General features: G+C 41.9%; 1 protein-coding gene across 4 annotated transcripts in view; it reads right to left on the bottom strand.

Annotated features, from left to right (window-relative positions):
- The window catches only part of CACNA1E (calcium voltage-gated channel subunit alpha1 E), a 1,300,209-nt gene that overhangs the window by 1,174,008 nt on the left and 102,107 nt on the right, over positions 1 to 24,094 (bottom strand). The gene's annotated exons all lie outside the window — the stretch shown is intronic.

Here is a 24,094-nt window from a genome sequence, read left to right as displayed (position 1 = left end):
ATGATAAAATATTTACAAAAATGTCAAGGGTGTACTCACTTTTGTGAGATACTGTATACAGTGATCGCTATTAATATTGCTCTCTTTTAGGTACAATATGGTTCCTAGTACTCACACTGATGATAAAGGAGGCATATAGAGGAATACAGATATCCCATGCCAAAAGGGGACTTCATAATTATTGAGTCCACTTAAAAAGGTGGGAGAGATATTACACTGGTGGTGGCCAAATACAGTGTATACACTAGCAAAATGTAAATGCACTTAAAGGTAATTCTACACTGGTGGAGGGGATTATCCATACTTTAGAAAAAAGGACAATAGAATCAAATCAGAATATATATATGCATTGAACAGACACGTGGCACAGGGACATATCTTACCTTATTATTCTTTATTCCATATACTATATTAAAACAGTTTTTTTTGGTCCTCACGGTTTGGCACTTTTTTTTTTTTTTTTTATATACAGTGTAAGCTATAATGAATAGCTGGTACATAATGAATTGAAGCACTGCTATTGATGCTATTTATACGTGGACATAGTAGTAAATCGTAGTTTTATTTGTATTTCATTTATTGCGCTGCACTACTTCCTTATAGCATTTTTTTAACAAGAGGAAAAGCAAAAGTCTGCAGCAACTATAGTCCTGGTTATACCATTAAAAGCTAAAATAACAAAACCAGCTAAGGTGGTGTCAAGGTGATATAACACCCCAGTGAGAATTGAAAAATACCTTCCATATGTTGTGAGTGTACCCAAAAGAGAATTGAAAAATACCTTCCATATGTTGTGAGTGTACCCAAATGTTTAGACCCCTTTAACAATGAGGCAGTTTTCAGGTGTTTTAGCGCTAGAAATAGCGCCTGTAAAGCGCCTGAAAACTGCCTCCCATTCATTGCAATGGGTGCTTTCACACCCGGGCGGTGCGTTTGCGGGATTTTAGAAAAAGTCCTGCAAGCAGCATCTTTGGAGTGAATAAGTTAATGGAGTGGGCTACTACATGGCAAATTAACATTGAAAAATGTAATTTTTACATTTGGGGGGTAAAAATATAAATGCTAGCTACTCATTAGGGGGAGAACCCCTAGGGGCTTCCAGGATGGAGAAGGTTCTAGGGGTCCTAGTAGATGACAGACTGAACAATAGCATGCAGTGTTAACCTGCGGCTACCAAAGCCAACTGAATTTTGCAAGCATTAAGGCCCCTTTCACACATGCGGACCGTATGTCCGTATTTCATCCATCCGTTTTCGGATGAAATACGGACATACATGCATCCCTATGGGATAGCGGGTGTCAGCGGATGTACATCCGCTAACACCCGATGTTGTCCGGCTCCGCTCTCGTCCGATTCTGCGGACGGAAGAAAATCCTATTTTTCTATCCGTCTGCAGAGCGGATCGGAGGAACACGGACAGACGGTCCGTGTTCCTCCGATCCCCCATAGGAGAGAGTGGAGATCTGACAGGGCGGTCCCTGCACAGTGTGCGGGTCCCGCCCTGTCATCTGCCTGCTCAGCTGGGGAAAGCGGAGCGATCCCCGCTGAGCAGCGGATAAACACGGGGCGGATCAACACGGATCCGTCCCGTGTGAAAGGGGCCTTAAAAGGAATTGATTCCAGAGATGAAACAATTATTCTGCCACTTTATAAAACTCTGGTTCGGCCGCATCTGGAGTATTCCATCCAGTTCTGGTCACCAGTCCTCAGAAGGGACGTGGTGGAGCTGGAGAGAGATCAGAGAACGACTACAAGCACTAAAATTATTCTCCCTGGAAAAGAGACGCTTGAGAGGAGATATGATAGCAATATACAAATATCTCAACTGTGATCCCAACGTAAGTAAGAAACTTTTCAGTCCCAGGGATTGTAAGAGGACATGGGGCCACACGATGAGACTGGAAGAGAAGTGGTTTAACCTTAAGCTGCGTAGGAGGTTTTTCACTGTCAGGGCAGTGAGGATCTGGAACTCTCTTTAACAATCAGCAGAAAGTATGGATCGTTTCAAAAAACTCTTGGATGGGCATCTTAGCAAGAACAATATATGGGAATATGGGAAATCATTGTTTATTTTGTTTGTTTTTTCTACATACAGGTTGAATTGGATGGACTGCTGTCTTTAAAGAAAAATGATTTTCCCCATGGGGCTTTAAAACAGCAATGCACATAATGAAAAGAAGTTCTTAATAGATGTATAAAAAGTTTTATCCAATATCATGGTTTGAAGTACAGTATAGAGAATCATCTGGTACAGTAACACACATCTTATTCCCCAGTGCAGTAACAAACACATATTAATACACATAATTAGGTTACATAATGTTACATAAATAGCAAGCCCCGACGCGTTTCGACCTGTATATGGTCTCTTCAGGGGGACATTTGGATCTAAAAAAGAATTACATAAATTAAATTCAAATAGATAAATATATATATTATTGTGCATCACTTGGATTAAACCAAGGTAATGAGTCTTTACCGCTAAATGGTGGAATGGGTGTTCTCTAGTCCAGGATATGTGCTGAGGGCCAATGGAAACACCGGAGGGCTCGGGGGGCCACCCTCACTCTCCCAGGAGAGCCAGCCTCAAGGGGCTTACAAGGAGCCACACTTAGCGCGCCCCCCGGGAGGGGGGGGGGGGAAGGGGAGATGAGGGGGAGGAGCCCACACCTGCAACAGAAACCCAAGAATAGCCATGTATTAGTTAGAGGAAGTTTGATAATTAACTTAGTAATGTACTGAGTGTTTCCAATTTGTCTATGTGGAGACTGGCGTTGGATAGGATTTTTACTATGTAAATATATTGAAATGTTAATTCCATTCCATGAATGTAATCGATAAGATTTAATGATCGTGTGATCCAACAATGCAGTGGTATGGTAGGTCTATTATACTGTTGTAATGGATAGGTAAATAAGAAGGATAAAATGGGTGAAAAAGAGGGAAAAGATGTGTGTGTGAAAAAAAAAAAAAAAAACACAGCAACAACGATGGCCTAAATGGAGAGGAGTGCATTGTGTAGTGGAGAATGGTGTGAATGAGGTGGTGCATGGTGTGGTAACATGACATGGTGCTTGCTTGGTGCCTACTGTGTGAAAACAAAAATGAAAAGTGAACTAAAAAAGTGAAAAGCCAATCAAAATGTGAAAGTGTGTATGTAGGATGGTGGAGAGTGCTGTGTGGAATGAAGGTGAAATAACAAAAAGTTTACCTTATCAGTTGTATAAATCGTGTAGGCTGAAGGTAATGTTGAACTTGTTGATAGGTTCAATGTGATAAGCTTGGTGGCGATCATACAAAAATAAGGGCTCTAGTGTAGAAAGAACCTGGCAGCAGTAGCATTCATCCTGGCCTGTAGGAGATCATGATCTAATTATCAGGCCTCCAGTCTCCCTTTATATCAAAATTCAGGCAAATGGGATAATCATGTGCAGGTGCAAACCCCCCACCCACACCGCCCCCAAGAAAAAAAAAAAAAAAAAAAAAAAACCCGGAGGGATTGGCGCTGGAACCGCTGATGGAGCGGCCCCTGTGTGGCTCCCTCGGCGTCCCGGAAGGCCTACAGGCCCCGACCACTGTCGTCATCTCCGCCGCAATGCGCGTGACGTCATGACGTTGTGCGTTTTTTGTCGCACTCCGTCAAACGTCCGGAGATGAACACGGGACGCCGCCGGCAGGATAGAGCTCACCTTAACTGCAGCGGTGAGCAAAAAAGGGGGCACGCAAAGGAATTTGCATGCCCCCCCCTTTTTCCTGCCGGGAAGCCGCGAGGGGTCGGACTCACCCCAAGAAGGGAGAGGAGGCACCACCAAACCCCCGCCAGTCCAAAAAATGGCCCTGTCTTTATTTAACTTTACCAACTATGTAACTATGTAAGTTAGTCAACATGTACCTGATATGTTTGTTGCTTATCATTCTTTATTATTCCAATAAAAATATTGTGAAAGAAGAAAATAACAAAACCAGAATTTGCTGCAATACTCAGCTTCAATCTACAGATTTCCCCTGTAGTACTTTTCTTCTGCCTCTTGATGCCCTTAGTCTGATGGTCAGCATCACTCAATCCATTTCCTCTGAGCCCAGGTCATCCTGGATCCACCCCAAGACAGCCTGGTTCAAAATTTGAATTTAAACTTTAAGTGGCACAGTGATGAGCATAACTTTCTGTCACTCTGTTTTCTCTTCATATCAGCATGCTTCCCCAGACCAAATGATTGGCTCCTTGTGCTGCTTCTTTTTCACAGATACTGTCTGTCCGCATGCATGCAATTGTGGCTGCATATTAGTTAGCTTTGGTCCAGCTTTCCAAAAAAAGACAATTGTGGACCATGCCTGTGCAATGTGTGTCAGCTTAGCTTTTTAGAGTCTTCATCAGAGGTGCATGGGACAGTGCAAGACTAGAAAAGACTGACATTTTTTTTTAATAAAGTATACATGATACTTTTGTGAGTTGATTTAGATCTATAATAAATATATAACCTCTGGAACTAATTAATATTATTATTAAAGTGGAGTTGAAAATGCTATTTAATTAATTTCTAATATTCAAAGCAAACTCATTCATCCATCCATGTTCCCTTGCTTTATTTTGCTAATAACGCACTTTGAAAAACACCTCACTAGTAATGCTAGCCAGGGCCATCTTGAGAAAGGGTGTGATTCATTCATGCTAAAGCATTTACTTCTTGGAATTAATCTGCCCTTAGCTTGGGCATGCAGGCAAGAGGTTAGCTGTAAAAAGCCCCTCCCCTCCTTCAGATGAAAGGAAAAAATGCCTAAGTAGACTACTGAGATGTATGTATTCATATTGGCCTAGGCCAAAAAGCAGGAAGCAACTGAAGAGATGTAAAAAATAGTTTAAAATAAAGAAATATAAAATAACTTTCTATCTATTTACTAATGCTAGCAGTATAAAGATTAAAGTGGAATTCCAGGCTATAACTAACTAAGCTTAAAATTGCTCCCATCCCTCCTCTAACTCATATTCTAGCTACCCTGTAGAAGGAAGATGTTTGTACTTACCTCTTCTCAGAGAGTTCCGCTCCGGACACATCATCAGCTCACAGTGGGGGCTTCAGAAAAGAGGAGAGAGAGAGCCAGCAATAGATGCCCAATAGTAAGCATATGGCTAACACTACCACCCAAACATTCCAGCCATTGTTGGTGCTCTCCCCTGAAGCCGGCCGCTGGAGAGATCATGTGACCAGACCGCTCTGAGAATAGGTAAGTATAAGCATGAAAAAATGCAAGAAAAATGTACTGAAATGCATCAAAAATTTGTTAAAAACATGCATGCAGAAACACATCCAGAACAGATCTGGAGGACGTTTTGTGGTGCGAACGGGCACTAAATGGTTTGCATCAACCCTCTAACTACATTTTTGCTGGAGATCTAGGTCTGTTAAGGAAGTTGAAAAATAACAGACTTACTGGTTGGCTTCCCAGGTCAAAATAAAGGAAAAAAGCCTAAAAAAAAACAAATGTAGCCACCACATCTAAGGATTTATAAGCTGACATTTAATACATTTCTGTCTTTGGGTTCAATACTACTTTAAACTACATTGATAATATGTATCAGTATTTTTCTAAATATTTAAAGTGGATGTAAACCCTCACATATACCCAGTGAAGTGGACAGCCTCAGATGATACACAGAGATTAAACAATCCTCCTACGTACAGTATGTTTTACTTGTTAACCTGTAGTCTTCTCTACACCCTTTCAAAAGTGCAGATTGTGTTAAAAAAAAAAAAAAATCTTCATCTGTCAGCAGCACAGAGGAGGGGGAGGAGAAACTACAGTTGCAGTATGTGAAAGCTGATTGGAGAAAAGACACAAACCCCCCTCCACACAGCAAAAGAACTGTGTTCTGAAAAGACAAGCTGTGTACTGAGCTCTCCTCCCCAACAGAAATGTATCTCATGTGTCGGGAAAACTTCTCAGAAGTGACTCATGTTGATAACAGAGGAACGAAGCACCAGAGAGAAATGACACTTAGAGCTTTGGATAGAGATAAGTAAACACTGCAGATATATGTGCTTGGCTCAAATTCCATGAATTAGTTTTACAACCACTTTAACTGAATTCCAAGGAACTCCTGAAGCGGAAAACCACTAACTCTATCCAGATTGTTTAGGATTGATTCCCACGAGGCGGATCCGCTGCCACGGAGTCCGCCTGTGTCCGCCAGCTCAGCGGGAGATCTCTCCGTTGATTTACGATGAGCCGGCGGATGACAGGTCCCTCTCTGCTCACTAAGCGGGGAGGGGCTTGTCGAGTGCCGCTGGTTGCTATGGAGAGATCAGACGAAAACGGACAGCATCGTTTTCATCAGATCTCACCCCATCCGATCCGCCAGCTGTCTGATTTTAATGGATAGGACCGGGTCGGATGTCAGCGGAGATGTGACCGCTGACATCCGTCGCTCCATAGGCTAACATGGAGCGCCCGTTCAGGTCCGCCGACAAAACTGACAGGCGGACCTGAACGGTCCAACAGTGTGAAAGAAGCCTTAGTCAGTTGCCTTAATAAACAGTTTTTGGTAGTCCCCTCCTGCCAGATTCCAAACAGCTCCTTACAGAAAAAGTAGTAATGTGGACAGGTTACAGTACTTCAGAGATCAGCACTGTAAACCAGATGCTTTCTTTTTACTGCCAGGTACGTCCGTGCGAAAACATTATATGCAATACACATGTTACATATAGCCGTGCATGCAGGAGTGGGAGCAATAATGCACCAGAGCTCCTGCGTAACTGTTAAAGCATTGCCTATAGAATAAATGGGATACTGACGTTTATAGGCAAATTGCATAGACAATTTTAAGGTTTGACATCTTGTGTATCTATTTACTCGGCGCAGCCTCATCTTTTATATTTTACAAAAAAATTTGTAATTTATTTCGTTTGTATACCCTCGCTTTAGTGTATTTTTTAAAGAAACGGACATCACTGAGCAACGCTTATCCCTTTGATCTGCAGATGAATGAAACAGATTAAACACAACTGTAACAGTGTAGACTCAAAAGCAATAACAATGTTACCTTGTATCTCGCTTCTGAACAATAATAATAAACACTGAGTCAGATAGACCATTTATGGACCATGCTATATTTACACAGCAACTCCTGCTTTTTTTTTTAAGCCCGCGGTCACACCGGTGCAACTTGTTATGCAATTTAATAGTTTCAAATCGCACAAGTTGCACCTTATTGTCCGCATTGGAAGCTATTGTTCCGCATAGTTCCTGCACTACTTTTGAAAGTTCAGGTGCATGAAGTCACACAGATGTCTCCCAAGTGGCACCTGAAGCAGCACTGAAATTCTACTTTGAAATCGTGCTACTTCAAGCGAAGTAGCACGATTTCAATGTTGCGATTGGTGTGACCGGGTGAAAGAGCCAAGAATTGCTTGCAAGTGCGAAGGGGGTAGAAGGACAGGGTGTATTATACATGTCTACTTACTTCAATAAAGTTTTTTTTTTCTGTGCGTTCATTGTTAAATTATTTAAATATGGCATGGCACTGATCTGTGTAGCAAGTGGATTAGCTGCTTTTATTGGGAAAGGTATTCCTTTTAAAGTGTTACTAAACCCAGGATCCTGCATTCACTATATCTGGTCTCCCACAGTACACAGGACATCAGCGGTATATAGCAGTTTGGGACTTCTATCAGTGTCTGGTCAAAGCTTGTAGGAGTTAGTATTCTCCGCTGACTGTCCTATGAGGCTTTAGGACTCCTGACCCTCTGTCTGGACAGTGCTGATTGGCCCTGTGCTGATCACATGCACTCTCCCAAGAAAAAAAAAAAAAAAAACTCTCTACTCTCTAGCAATACACACCAAACTGAGCGTGTGCAGAATGCCTTCAAGGGCTTTGGTCTTTCAGGAGATGGATTGGGGACAGTGGAAGAAGGGGAGGATCAGAGAAGACAGGATCAAACAGCCTTTTTACACAATGCAAAGGATTAACCCCTTAGGTTCCACAGTGAGTATAACAAACATGCTTTACTGCATATACACATTGATTTTGCTGTTGTGTTTTTAGTAACATTTTAATGCTCTCGAGGTGGATAGGTGCCCTACATCTATGCCAGGATACAAAAACACACAGACAGCAATAAAAACTTGTACAGGTTGTAACCCTTTCCTACCTTAAAAAATTATAAAATTATTAAAAAATAAATAAACTGCCTCAGCTTTTACACAGCCATTGCAAATAATCCCCATATTAATTTGTCTAATATGTGTATATCCAGTCCAGTCAGCTCGATCTCATATCCATAATAATATAGTATTTTCCTGATTGCAGTATTTCAGGAAAAAACCAAATTATGGCCACTAGATGGATCTTTTTGTGTTGGCTTTTTATAAGTAGACCTTTAATGCCACGTACACACGGTCGGAATTTCCGACAGAAAAAGTCAGATGGGAGCTTTTCATCGTATATTCCGACCGTGTGTATGCCCCATCGGACTTTTTCCATTGAAAATTCAGACGGACTTAGATAGAGAACATTTCTATATTCTATATTCTATATATATATTTCTATATTTTTCCGACGGAAAAATTTCCTATCGGAAAAAACGCTCGTCTGTATGCTGTTCCAACGCACCAAAATTGACGCATGCTCTGAGGCAAGTACGAGACGAAAGCGCTCGGTCTGGTAAAACTAACGTTCGTAATGGAGATAGCATATTCCTCATGCTACAAATTCTGTGATCTTTTAATGCAGCGCATTCTTTTGTGCTTTATAATGTTAGAAGAATGAAGTTGTTTTGCTGCTGATATTCACACAGTTCTGACAAAATTATTTCTTTATTATTTCTCGTGATCTCATGAATAATCTTTTATTTTTTTAAAGCCAGATCTCCATAATAATGTTTAGAAATATTTTTTATAGTCATTTTTTTTTTTTTTTTTTTTTATTTCATCAAGATCTCCTTTTTTTTTGGATTATTGAAAAATTATTTTCTAGTGATCTCCATATTTTTTTTGTGTGTGTGTGTCAAGTTACCACAATAACAATTATCTTGTATTTTTTAACCTCAAGGAGGTTGGTGTCCCTTGTTAATTTGACATTGTCTTTTTGAAATGTACCTGCATACTCACAAACAAACTGTCCTTTTTGTCTGAAAAGCGCAAATTGTCTCTCACCAAACTTCTACCAACACGAGATAAACACGAGATTAGCAGAAGGAGCCCAAAGGGTGGCACAGTGGCTATTGAACTTCCTTTTTATGGTGCCGTCGTACTGCGTTCTTGACGGTCGGAATTTGGTGTGACCGCGTGTGTGCAAGACAGCTTGAGCGGAATTCCATCGGAAAAACCTTCAGAGTTTATTCCGACGGGAAAACCGGTCGTATGTACAGGGCATTAGTGTAATATCTGACTTATTTGCAATGTTTTTTGAATAACTGTAAATGGTTCTGGATTGATTTTACTATTTGCCTGGAACTGGTAAGGAAAGCTGACCTCCAAATGAACTGCTAAATACGTAGTAGAATTGTTTTTAGTAAGTATTAACTGTTTTATCTGCCAAAGAATCTATAGTTTTGTTCAGCCACTCTTATGATCTGGGCTCCCCTACCAGTAAGCACACCATGGTCCTTGACCTTTCTGCAGATTACATTGTAGCAAATATATATCCTGGCCCTGCACCTGCTATAGCCAGTGATTGGACAGTGAAAGAGCAGCAGCATACAGATGAGGTTATCCCTCTGCTCCTCCTTTCTGTCTAAATGTTCACAGACAACACTGTACAGTTAGTAACCCTCCCTCTCTCTTAGGGCTGCTATGCAGAGGAGTTTCAGCACGAAGATAACAAGATGGTTTCAAGTATTATGCTAACTGTATTTTAAAAAAAAAAACATCCGATTTTTTTTTCATAAATGTATCTCAAATATATAACTGGTTAATTGTGTATTTTTGTAATATCTTCCTGGAGCGCAGCATTTATAAGAACTGATAAAAGACTAAGAAAACATAAACAGTTGTCAGCTGAGCTCCTAAATAAGAAGCCTCTGGACCACCTACAATGCTGATGGCGGTAGTACAGAGAGTCATTCCCGCTCACTCGAGGAGTATTAAATATTTGTACAGAGCTGTCATCCCAGCTTTATTTTATGTCACTACAATTTTGCCGCGCTGCGAGGAAGGAGCTGCAATCAACTGCATGACAACTACGGCGCTATGATTTGTGAAAAGCAGCAGGAGGAACTACATATATGAACTATTATTTTCTCCAAACATAGTATGTCATGCAAGAAGGATCTGTATAGATTTTTCCAGGACAAAACACCATGGTGTCTATTTGAAAACACATTTCTATTAGCAATTTGGTTTCTAATAAAAAAAAAAACAATGCCCTTCAAATGATTGCGCCTTTCTAGCACTGTGTTTACATGTAACAATCAGTATTTTTTGCTAGAAAATATCTTAGAACCCCCAAAAATTATATATGGTATATTTTTTTTAAAGCAGAGGCCCTAGAGACGAAATTGGTGGGTTTTGCAATTTTCTATGCCACATGATGTTTGCGCAGCGGTTTTTCAAACGCAGTTTTTTTGGAAAAAAATACACTTTTTTTTGCAAAAATTCATAACCAAATTTTTTGGGAAAATATAACAGATGATGTCACGCCGAGTTAATAGATATCAAACATGACACCTTAAAATTGCGCATACCCATGCAACCGTGACAAACAATGTAAATTTTACTATACATTTTTTTTTTTACTTAACATTTACTATACTTTACTTTAAACACCTTTACTGATTACCACTACAGATTTATACAAGAGGTTTGGTGCTAGAATTACTGCCCATGAGCTGACGTTTGCGGTGATACTGCATGTGTGGGACGATCGCTGTGTATGTGGGACCGACGATTGCGTTCGCCTTTGCGTGCAAGCACAGGGGGATGGAGGCACCTTTTCCCATTATTTATTTCCCATTATTGATTTATTTATTTAATTTTCCCAATATTTATTAATTTATTTTTTTTTTTCTTGATCACTTTTGTTGCTGTCACAAGAAATGTAAACATATCTTGTGACAGCAATAGTCATGTGACAGGTCTTCTGCTAGAATTACTGCCCATGAGCTGACATTCGTGGTGATACCTCACATGTGTGGTACGATTGCTGTTTTCACGCATTTGGGACCGATGATTGAGTTCGCCTTTGTGCGCAAGCACGGGGGGGGCCTGGGGAGCTTTAAATGTTTGTTTTTTTTTTCATTATTTTTTTTTCTGGATCACTTTTTTTGCTGTAAACATCCCTTGTGAGAGCAAAAGGCATGTGACAGGTACTCTTTATGGAGAGATCTGGGGTCTATAAGTCATACCACCAGGGAGGTTAAAAGCAAATTCAAAAAAGTGAAAATTCATAACACATACAGTACAGTGTAATTTTAAAGATTTCATTACTGTATGAAATTATTTCACATCCCTTTTGTCCCCAGTGCTTTGTCCAGTTCCCTGCATGCAGTTTTATATTATATATACTGTTCTTTCTGCCTGGAAACTTGAGATTGTCCATAGTAACCAGAAAGTGTCCCTTTACGTCAAAAGTGGTTTTAGACCAGCTAGAAAACAGCGATAGTAAATTAAAACACTTGCAGAATTGAGCGATAGTGAATCGTGAGGACATTTATTTTATTATTATTATATTACTATTGTTTATAATTATTTATATTTATTTATTATATTATAATTAATGATTTTGTGTTTCAAACTTCATCATACCCGGGATATCTACTAGACTCTTGGTGGACAGATTTAAGTGTGTTATTGCTAAGAATTACAGGCCTACAATATAAAACGCCAAATTTCTATGCAAAATAATTGTAACGCTTTGAGACGCAAAAATCTGAAATAATCATACCGCCAGGGAAGTTAAAAGCATTTGATCACACCAAGATCGGTGAGATAAAATTAGTTTTACTTTTAAAAATGGCACAGTTTACATCCGGGGACCTTAAAGTGATGTGACGTCATCACTTCCAGTTTTCTATATCATAGAGCCCAACAAAGCCGATCGGGTCTTTGCTGGGCTCTATGATCAGCCAGTGGAAGCGATGGGATGAGAGATCCCTCTGGCTGCTTGTAAAAGCCATCTAGTGGCTAGTTAGCTGCTAGGATTGCTTTCACAAGAAAGCCAATCGCCGGCTCTAAAAAAACGGTATCGGGATGATGCCTGCAGCTGCAGGCATCATCCTGGTATAACTGCTCAAACTCCGGGAACGTATGGGTACGTCGCTGGAGCTGAAGTGGTTAATAAGGATATCAGCAAAATGGATTAAAATAAGCTCTGCTTCCACATACTACATTGCATATGTTACAGTATATATGTAAACACAAATATATAAAGTGCATTCAACAAAAATTTGTAGTCCATAAGTGCAAATAAAGTGCCAATGTTGATGGTGTTACTCTTGTGAAAATCCAGGTGCCACTCCGTGCTCCCCTCCTGAATTCCCCATTCACCAACAGTAAGGTTCAAAACAGCATGGTATATATCCTTAACAGATGGATGCAGTTCCTTCTTTTCTCCTTCGATTACCAGATTCTCATCACAGGTGTGTTATGCAATCCAACGAAGAGAGAGATATTCATAGCATAATTCCATTTATTTTATTAAGAATTTTAAAAGCAATTACACTTACAAAAATAAAAAAGTTTCAACTGCTAGATTGATGTCACTATCTCGCTTAAGGATAGTATTGGAATATTCAGGTCTAGGGAACTAATCCATGTCCAACATCCAGACAGCATGAGACCTTTGCTGTCTGGCTTCCAATGGTACTTGCAGAATCCCTGCCATCACTTCCTATGGTATTTTCAGAATCCTCACCAGGATTTCCAATGGTACTTTCAGAATCCTTGCCAGTACTTCCAGAAATCCTTGGAACCACGCTGGCCATGCCTTCTAACCCAAAGGGTAGTTAAGCTCCAGACCTTGAAGTTGCTAGTGCTGTGTCTTCCCCCCAGCTACCCTATGATCTGGTACCAGCCACATTCAAAGATCTGCAGGGGCCTTTAGGGTTCCTAGTCATCTCTACCATCAGATGAAGACCAACTGGTGCTTAAACTCTGTGTCTCAGGTGAGCCAGCATCACCTGACAGGGGGTGTTGCTGTAACAGTACTACAGTATTAAGGAATATTTTTTATTAAAAATCTTAATGTCTGGAGTTCAGCTTTAAACTTTATTGGATATTGCACTTATTGCATGGATTTAAAGAAAGCCCACATATACATCTTATTATTTGTGCGTCGTTTCACATGAAAGGAGATACATGGTTTGTGATTTTTTTTTTTTTTAACTGAAAATTTGCTTGACAGTACCATCACTATAATGACAAAAAAACTATTTGAAAAGGCAATGACTCAGCATACAGCATTCAGTGAGTGGGCTGACTCAAGGTCTTCAATAAGGGGAGCTGGAGATGGTGTAATTCCAACATCACTTAAGTGAAAGAACTCTGTATATTATTTCTATAGCTCCAAAAGTGCCATGGGCACAATTACACTGGAATGTTCAGGTTTTAGCACACTCACTTAAATGTGTTTCAATGAAATGTTTCTTTTGTATTGTTTTAGCTGGTATAGCATATTCTATAGTCTATAGAAAAACCACTAATGGTGAATTCCTAGAACTCTGAAGCATCCACTTCAAATATGACTGATGCTACCTGGGGGCTCCCACTTTACAATATAAACAATGCTGTTCTATAACTGCACAACGAGCATTAATATTCAACATCCTTCAACATTCAATCAGAATCTGCTTTTATCATTCCTGTCCTAAAGTTATATTAAAACACGATTTGTTGTGTAAAATAAAATGCTGATAGCAGTTTTTTTTTAGTTTTTCTCCTTTTGGCTTGCACTTCATATTGTCCCCCAGAAGCACTGCCCAAGTCCAACTTCAGGTATGTGGGTGGCTTGCTGTTCCTACCGGGACATATGGAGTCTTGGGCAGGATGTCTCTACTTCGTGTGCACTCCCATTTTGAACTTGAACTACAAGCTTATGTCACCCTTACTAGCTATCCTGGATTTGCTATGACTGGTGTATGGCTGATGTGGTGGCTGCCACAACCTACTACTATACACCCATCTTACTGACCCAGCAATAACTTTAAGAAAAATACACAACACAACTCTGGATTTAAATCGCCATAGCAGCCCTTTATTAACAATCATAACAAATTATTATAAAACATATTCCATTTTATAACCCAACTTTTTACCCAACTTAACTGACTGACTATGTCTCCGGTAATAAAAGAAGGTTTTTCTATCGCATCGGCTGTACCACCACCACTTAAGCATCCTGGCCCCTAGCCGCAGTTCCACCGGCTCAGGGACAAACTTTTTACCATTTTCTCACCTGATGCAGCCCAATGACCGATAGCCCATTACTTCCATGGTAGGGAAGGTACCCATACCGAGATGGGCCCAACTCATTCCACTTCACATACTGCATTACTTCAAATATTCTGACCTTCAAGAACACGAGACCCCTGCGAACCGCTATGACTAACCCAAATCTTGAACATCAGCCCCCATGCACCCCCTTTTAGTTATTTTTGTTTTGTTTTTTATATATATACCAAAAGCTTACTGTGCATAACATAAACACAGACGAACCTAATATACCATACACACAGGCCTATATAGATAGGGAGGGGAAAAACTTCTCCTTATTGCTGTCCTCTCTCTTCCTGCTGACCACCTACTATGCCCTCTTGCCAGCCCCCCAAGACAAAACCCAGCCTATCTAGCCCTGCCCCTACCCCCCCATTGATCTAATGAGGAGGCCCCTTGGTGAGGCAAACTATCAACACCCCAGCACATCCTGCCCAGCAACCCCAGTCATGTGTGCCCTCTACTTAAGATGCCCTTCTGCTCTGGGCCTATTCTGGACAGTCCACTTTTTAGGTTAACTGTCCCGTGGTGTCTTTGTCCTGTGCTGTGTCCCAGGAAGTGCGCTCTGCTTAGCAATGAATGAATGACTACTACCACCTATGTAGGTGGAGTTTAAACAGTCTCCCTGCCTTATTGCAGTGATCAGAGGCAGAACACTACTTCTCAAGCTCCACCCACTAGTGAGACATAATGCAGTAATGTATTACAAGGAGAGAGGCGGAGCTCACTCCCTGTGCCTGCAGTCAAGCAGCAGCCACAGAGCGGCAGGGCGCATTATCGCAGAGAAGAGGAAAGAAGAGTGCAGAGGATTATTGAGACTGCAGCTCAAAGAAAAGAGCCTTTTTCTTGTGCGCATTGTAGACCCTGAGCACAGATTTTTGGGGCCCTACCCTATACCCATACTTAATCAATCTGTAGCTCCTGAGCCCCCCTTGCCAGCCTCATGTATGCTACCTTCTATTGTAACACATGTGGCCCCTGAGCCAATTCACCTAGGGGGTTCTTACTGGAGACGCTCAGCCTGGTGTATACTCCCTTCTGCTTCCAGATAGCCTAGGGAATCTAAGCAGAATTTTGGGGACCCCTCTCTGCCTGATTCTTTATTAATCCCTTTCTTCCTCTTCTCTTTGGGCCTCTGAGCACAGTATCCTCTGGGGTTTTCACACCCACTTTATTAATCTACTTTGTGACCCTGAGCTGAGTCACTTTCAAATACTTTAGTGGGCACCTCTGTACTCAACAGGCCTTTTTCTCCTCTACAAAGGTGCAGACATATAGCTGGGGGCGGATCCCAGGGTAGCAGGACTGTGATTGGCCGCTGCTGTGGTCAGACTGACCCCTGAACCCTACGTCACTAACTACTTAATATCTGCACTCTGCGTTACATATTAATGACCTATAAACTCTGTGTCTTGACTCCTGTACATTGCCCTACATACTAATGACTCTTGTACACTTCCCTACTTACTGATGAGCCCTGTACACTGCCCTACCTACAGTACTAATGACCTCTGTAAATTGCCCTACATACTAATGGCCCCTATACACTGCTCTACATCCTATTGACCTCTGTGCATTGCAATACATTCTACTGACCCCTGGACACTGCACTACTTACACTGCCCAGAACTCAACCCAGCCAGTCGGGTCAGAACTCAGAACAGACAGCCAGGCCTGAAACTACTCAAGAAAGTCAGCCTGCAGTACCAGATATTCTGCCTTCATAATGGATTCCTGCATCAAACTTGTGGGAATGACCACATGCTCTCCCAGATGTAAAAAAATTGTGAATGAAAGCTTCTGACTTAAAGGAGTTGTAAAGGCAGAAGGTTTTTTATCTTTTATTTTAAGTTAAAAAAACCTTCTGTGTGTAGCAGCCCCCCAGCACCCCCCAATTACCTACCTGACCTCCTTCTCTCTCCAGCAATGTCCATGATCCCCTCAGCCATCCAGTACACTCCTCTTGATTGGCTAAGACAGAGCAGCGGCACTATTGGCTCCCGTGGCTGTCAATAAAGTCAGTCAGCCAATCAGGGGAGAGAGGGGGCCCAGGTCCGGGCTCCATGTCTGAATGGATACACGGAGCTCTGACTTGGCTTGGGTGACAACCTGTAACAAGCTGCTGCCTGAGGGGCATGCAAAGGAGGGAGGGACTAGGAGCAGCAGAGAGGGACCCAAGAAGAGGAGGATCTGGTCTGCTCTATGCAAAATGCAAAACCAACTGCACAGAGGAGGTAAGTATAACAAGTTTGTTATTTTTATTTTTTTTAAAGCAAGCCTTTACAATCACTTTAAGCTAACTTTTAAGGTAGGCTAAGTCTACAGTGACATGTTTTTTTTTTTTCTTAAGTTTTCTTCATCAGCTTGGAGTACATAGGGCGTGCATATTCTAGGATGTCAACTTAGAGTGAGACTATTTGCCATTACTCTAGGTTTACGATAAATCATTGGGGTTTGCTAGGTTTGCAATTTGGCTGGAACATTTAGCAGGCTTGTTGTCAGATTTAACAAACCACCTATAATGCAGTGCATAGACTCAGTTGAGTTACAAGAGCCAATATTCTAAAATAATAGATACCACAATGTCCTTACTGTAAAAGGGTGGGCACACAGCACCTACTGTATATGATCAATGTGTTCCTTAATCAAACCTGGACAAATGTGCTGATCACTAGGGACAATGCTGCCTCCTCCCTGCCCCATGTGCCAATCACCAAATTGTAGAAGCGGAGTGAGTCACTTGCTCACCAATACCTAGAGGTACTGAGCTTTCCAACAAAGCTACAGGGGAGCAAGTAAAGGTGAGCATATGTTGCTGGGGGGTGGCAGTTGATCAAATCTTTTGCTTGTATGGGAAAAGGACACAGTCACTTTAAGTCACATGCTGTGCACCTCCAGAGGAATCCCTCTCCCAGACTACCATTTCCAAGAAGATGACAGCATTTTGCATCTCCAGAGAGGGACTTTTGGCTTATAATAAATGTTATATTAATAATGTAGCACCCTGGTCCTAAACAGGGCTGCTAATAAATCTAGTTGTGCTAGGTGGTAACTAGCTTGTCTAATTGGTAGGTTGATCCACTGATTCCTGTCCTAAATCTGAGTTTGGGGTAGTCTCCCTCTTCTGTCAATAGGTGGCACTGTTGCTTTTAGCATTAGAATAATAGATTATCATGAATTCAGGTAATGGGTAACTAGATTGTCTCAGCCAATCAGCTGGAGTTTCTTTGACCACTGTGTGTGCTGGAATAGGCTATTTATTTGGGAGGAGTCAGGTGATCAGGGTTCTTCCCACCCAAGGCTGTGGCCTGCGTGTGTTGAAAAGCTCCTGGTTGCTAAGGCCTGAAGCCTGAGACCCATCCAGGAGGCATGCTGGCTGCTACGTCCACTTAAGGCCTATCCAGCAGTTCAGGGTTCCACAAAGGAGGAGCAGCCAAGGTTAAGCCCGAAGCCTGGGGCAGAATTGCATGTGTTAGAGGCTCGGCCTGAAGGGAGCCCGTTCGTTGTCAGAGGTAAAGGAGAAGCAGTTGCCACAAAGGGACAACCACTCCTGTTACCAGAGGCAAGTTTGGAGGGGATGAAGTTCTGAAGGAGTACCAGAGCAGACGCTTTACTAGCCGGGGACAGTGAAGTAGTGGGAAAGCTTCAGTAGAGACTCATCCGGAAAGGTAGCTGTGAGTAAAGCTTGAAGGACTACAGCGGGTAGCTGTAAGTAAAGCTCGAAAATAAAGTACAGCAGTAAGCTGTGGGCGAAGCTTGGGAAACCTGCGGGTTGCTGATAGTCCAAGGAATATAGAGAAAGACGGCGAGCTGAGCTTAAAGCAGTTGTATAGCCAATATGATGACTTTTCTTCCTGTGGACGAGTGCAGGTTTTATAATTATTTGCTTTAGAAGAATGTCTCTTCACCTGCTTGCCTTGCGAGTTATAGATATATTTGTGGCTAGTGGCGTAGCCCGCGCATGCGCCGTATGTCCAAATTTTCCGTCAAGCAGAGACCCTGCCGGAAAAATACAGTGTCTATGCCGGGGCTGCGTCTTTTCCGATTGTCGTCGTCAGCCCCGACATCCCGAGATGCTTCCAAGTAAGCCAGCAACAGGATAGTCTGATTCGCTCGCGGTTCGTTTCCGTAGTAACCTGAAATGAAGAAGAGGCTTGGATATGGCTTTTAGTGTGCATGCGCAGGATTAAGGAGAGGAAAATTTAATGCAGGCGGAAGTATATTAGACTACAGACACGGAAGACCACAGTTGATATGGCGACGGCTATTACAGAGCAGCAGCGTTTGGAATATAAAGTGTTTTTACAGTAAGAATGAATTTTGGGCTTACTCTTAGTGCCCATTCGATTCTAAATAAATATTTAGATTGTAATTTTGGCTAAATCGTTTTTCTTTTGGTGAGTTTACTACCGCTTTAACGATCTACAGTGGCATACTGTGAGTTAAGTTGGAAAATCTACAGTGGGTTTTTGTGAGTTAAACTGGAAGATCTACAATAGGATACTGTAGAATTTGTTGCTATAGAAGACAGTGGTTCCTACAAAATACCGATTTGCTGAATTCAGCTTAAAGGCCCTCGTTCTGTATTGCTGTCTGCCTAATTTTATTTTTGTCTGTGGAGTTTGTCTTAATTGCTATTGCATTTGCCTAAGAGTATCCTGTGCCCTAAACCCTCTCTCCCCAACAATCCTGTTAAGAGAAATAAAACACTTCATTTTTTACTAAAAGTGACTGGCGCCCAATCTTTTTACCTTGCACCACACCCACTATGCCTAGTAATCTGCACCCTGAGGAGGAATGTCAGTTCTCCCTGGCTCTGTGGTTCACCATCAAGCTCTTGGAGTCGGGGAGACCGCTACAAATATTTAGGCATTGCTATAAATGGAACTACAATTTTACCACTGTATAATAACCCTTTTGTTTTATGCCTGCACCACCCAAGAGACTTAATGAGGTGACTATCCCAAAAATCTGTATGAATACAGTACTTCCAAAAGGAAGAAACAAAAATAACTTTATGCTTACTCGGTGATGTAAGCGGCTAACACAACAAATAGAAATTTTGCTATAAACGACAAGTGTAACAAAGTGTAGCGCTAAAGGGTTAAATAAAAATAAAAATAGTGATTAAGAAAATCTCTAATATTTTCTAAATGTCCATCTTGTAAAACAGTAAATCACAGTCCATCTTCGCGTGAAACCATCATGATCACCATGTGCATAGGAATGAAAAAATGTGAAGATACCGCCACTGGAGTGAATGGAGGCCTACCGGAAAGTTTGAACCCAAAACAGCATATGCTCTATGGGTCAAACCAGCTTGTATTGCCCACCAGCAATAAGGGGAAAGCCTTGGTAACCAGCAAGGGATGAGGTCCTAAGAGCCTTCACGAGAGTGTCATATGCATAAGAATGGAGAAATGTGAAGATACCGCCACCGGAGTGAATGGAGGCTTACCAGAAAGTTTGAACCCAAAACAGCATATGCTCTATGGGTCAAACCAGCTTGTATTGCCCACCGGCAATAGAGGGAAAGCCTTGGTAACCAGCAAGGGATGAGGTCCTAGGAGCCTTCACGGAAGTGTCTTCTCCATAAGGGTGGAGAATAAAAGAAAAACACTTACATTTGAGTAAGTGAAAGAAGAGAAGAAGAATGAAGAAGAGAAGAAGAGAAGAAGATGAAGCAGAGAAGAAGATGAAGAAGAAGATGAAGAAGAGAAGAAGATGAAGAGAAGAGCGGGAGCCTCCCCCCATGCAATGGGTGCGGAGCGTCCCGAGGAGAAGAAGATAGAAGACGCCGCGGAGGAGATGCTGGACGAGAACGCCGGAGGAAGAACCAGAAGAGCCAGTAGAACCAGAAGAAGAAGAAGAAGATGAAGGAAAATAGAAGAAAAAAGAAAGAAGAAGCATTTAAATAAAGGAATTGTCAAAAACTGTCTTGTCATTTTTAACATTTTTGACAGTTTTTTAGTGAAATGGTAGGGGTACTTTTGTACCCCCTTACCATTTCACACAGGGGGGGCCGGGATCTGGGGGTCCCCTTGTTAAAAGAGGCTTCCAGATTCTGATAAGCCCCCCACCCGCAGACCCCCACAACCACCTGCCAGGGTTGTGGGGATGAGGCCCTTGTCCTCATCAACATGGGGACAAGGTGTTTTGGGGGCTACCCCAAAGCACTCTCCCAATGTTGAGGGCATGTGGCCTGGTACGGTTCAGGAGGGGGGGCGCTCTCTCATTCTCCCCTCTTTTCCTGCGGCCTGCCAGGTTGCATGCTTGGATAAGGGTCTGGTATGGATTTTTGGGGGGACCCCACGCTGTTTTTTTTTTTTTTTTGGCACGGGGTTCCCCTTAAAATCCATACCAGGCCTGAAGGGTCTGGTATGGAATTTAGGGGGACCCCCACGTCATTTTTTTTTTAAATTTTGGCCGGGGTTCCCCTTAATATCCATACCAGACCTGAAGGGCCTGGTATGGAATTTAGGGGGACCCCCACGTCACTTTTTTTTAAAATTTTGGTTCGGGGTTCCCCTGTGGGGAATTCCCATGCCGTTTTTATCAATGAACTTCTATGTGTATTGTCGGACCGGCAATGCAATAGCCGTGAGTAGTTTTAAATGACTTTTTTCCTTTGAAATGTCATTTTGCTGTCAGACTGTTCTAAACACGGGAAACATGCGCCCCTTTACAGGCATACTATAGACACCCCCAGCTACGAAATTTAAAGGAATATTACACTTTTATTGTTTGACTTTAAGCATTATTAAAATCACTGCTCCTGAAAAAACAGCCGTTTTTAAAACTTTTTTTTGCATTGATCCATGTCCCCTGGGGCAGGACCCAGGTCCCCAAACACTTTTTATGACAATAACTTGCATATAAGCCTTTAAAATGAGCACTTTTGATTTCTCCCATAGACTTTTAAAGGGTGTTCCGCGGCATTCGAATTTGCCGCGAACACCCCAAATTGTTCGCTGTTCGGCGAACTTGCGAACAGCTAATGTTCGAGTCGAACATGAGTTCGACTCGAACTCGAAGCTCATCCCTACTGGTTTGACCCATAGAGCGTATGCTGTTTTGGGTTCAAACTTTCTGGTAAGCCTCTATTCACTCCGGTGGCGGTATCTTCACATTTCTCCATTCTTATGCATATGACACTCTCGTGAAGGCTGCTATGACCTCATCCCTTGCTGGTTACCAAGGCTTTCCCCTTATTGCCAGTGGGAAATACAAGCTGGTTTGACCCATAGAGCGTATGCTGTTTTGGGTTCAAACTTTCCGGTAGGCCTCCATTCACTCCAGTGGCGGTATCTTCACATTTTTTCATTCCTATGCACATGGTGATCATGATGGTTTCACGCGAAGATGGACTGTGATTCACTGTTTTACATGATGGACATTTAGAAAATATTAGAGATTTTCTTAATCACTATTTTTATTTTTATTTAACCCTTTAGCATTACACTTTGTTACACCTCCAAAAGGAAGGCTGCTCATGCATGGTCAGCTTAAAAAAATGTATCTGCATCTTCAACCTTACAACTTTTTGTGGGGTTTCGGTTAGCAGACAAGGAGCATTTTTCAGACATGCTACTTATGGGCTCAAAGTAATTAAGCTCTTAAAATGAATAATAAACTATAATTTGTGTTTAAATAAACCGGGCACTCTTTTTTAGCACTGAGCATTCAAAAATATGTGATTTCATAATACAAACACAAAAAAGCACAAGATGAAAAGTGAGTCATGATGAAGGCTCTCTTCCTGCACAAACTGTTTTACAATAGCACATTTAGTATTCTTTTCTAAACAGCCTTGAGCTTTACAGCATTATTAATCCTGTAGGTGTGACTTCTCAACCCACAGATCCATCGCTCATTATCCAACTGCAGGAAACCAATCAATGTCACTGCCGTTAAGGATCTGGAGAAGAAAAGGATGAGGCAAGTGAAAAACCGGTAGTTGTTAGTAAAGTAGTTCAAATAAAACCTTTGGAAATATGATGATTATACAAGTTTCACCTCTCCAAATGTACAGCACAAAATGTTCTGTCCCACTTAGCATGATGGTATCTTCTTGTGTTACACAATTTATTTGCAGTGCAAGATAGGGTGGGAGAGTGAAGCAGACTTGGATTATTGTTAGGGCTAAGGCAGGCCATACATGGTTTGAATCTCCGCCGGTTCAGCAGGAATCCGCCGAGATTCAAACTGTGTATGGGCAGGCTGAATGTGCCAAGTTGAGCAATCAAGCAACTTGGATACAACCAGCATGCCAAGTTTTACCTTCGATTATTGCTAGAGGCTGCAATAATCACGGTCTTCTTCAGGCGGAGACAGCTTCCCCTGCCCTCCCTGCCCCCCTCCGCTGGGAGAAGACAATGTCCCGGCAGGAAGGATTCCCACATCAACACTGTCTATGTTGATGGGGGAATCTAGCAACTTTCTTTCCTGCAACCCATGTTTGCTCCATGTATGGCCGGCCTTGGTTCAGGGGTTAGGTTTTCAACAGGTTACTTATTTAAAAATAAAACAAAAAAAAAACAATGGGTAGCCCAGTAAAGAAAATCTTCTTGTCTTCTTGTCACCTTTTCCAATATACTGCCTATGCAGATAAGGGGTGTTTGTAGATAAAAACAAACTCTGTAGCTTTAACCAAGTTGAATAATACCCTTGCTATAGGTGTAGATCATTTATGTACCTCCTGAAGTCTGACTGAAAAATTCCTGGAGATTGTATCATCCCGTCCTGCCTTGATGCTAGGGTGTTTATAAGACACACCCAGCTGTTACTGTTTACCTCCACCATCAAAGGCGCGCACTTTTAAATACTGAGCTCAGAGCTACTGCATCGAGGAAAAGAAAGAGCACATAAGGGGACTTGAAGAGGTCACTCCTGTGACAGTGGGGGTGAGCAGTAACAGTAGGTGCATCTTAGAAAAATCCTGGCAACAATGCAGGACTAGCTGATGTGATTTCTGGGGGGGGGGGGGGTTCAGGCAGGCTTCAGGAGATACAGAAATTACCTATACCTACAGGGCATTATCCACCTTTGGTCAAAGCTGTTGTAGCACCTTCCTAGTTAGGTTCCTTGGAAAATGTAATATAGCAGCCAAAGTCTCAGAAGGTATTACAGCCGATGACAGGCCCAGTGGAGCCAAAAACTGTGTACATAGCAGCCTGACTAGGAGGGTGCTTCAGTCACATTACAACAGGCTTGTACTAACAGAAATATGAAGATTGCCTTTGCTGGCCTTTTTCTAAAATTGCTGATTGCTTGGCTATCTTTGACTGCAATACCTTCTGAGACACGGACCCAGAACACGTATATAAATAAGGAAAGATGGAGAGAAGTCAAAGCTCCTAATCTGCATACTTGTTCCATAAGTAATAACATTTTTGGATCAGCAATGGCAGCCAGCCACCACCATACCTAAGTAAAGGTTGCCTTTAAAGAAACCTTGTCATTGTAATGTCCAGCTTAAACTAAAACCAGCCATAAAAGATGCACATAAATAGCTACCTTTACAACAGCTGCCTTATTTTCAACTGGTGATCCTCCCAGTGCCACAAGTCCTGTCTTGGGGTGACATAATGACTCATCATAATGTATATATGGAGAGGCGGCATTGTCACCAGAGGACAGAACAATAGAACAACCCCCTCACTCCTTCAT

This window comes from Aquarana catesbeiana, linkage group LG07, assembly GCF_042186555.1.
Source record: "Aquarana catesbeiana isolate 2022-GZ linkage group LG07, ASM4218655v1, whole genome shotgun sequence".
Taxonomy (NCBI): Eukaryota; Metazoa; Chordata; class Amphibia; order Anura; family Ranidae; genus Aquarana; species Aquarana catesbeiana.
Note: the sequence above shows the minus strand (reverse complement) of the source record. Positions and strands in the feature narration are given on the sequence as shown.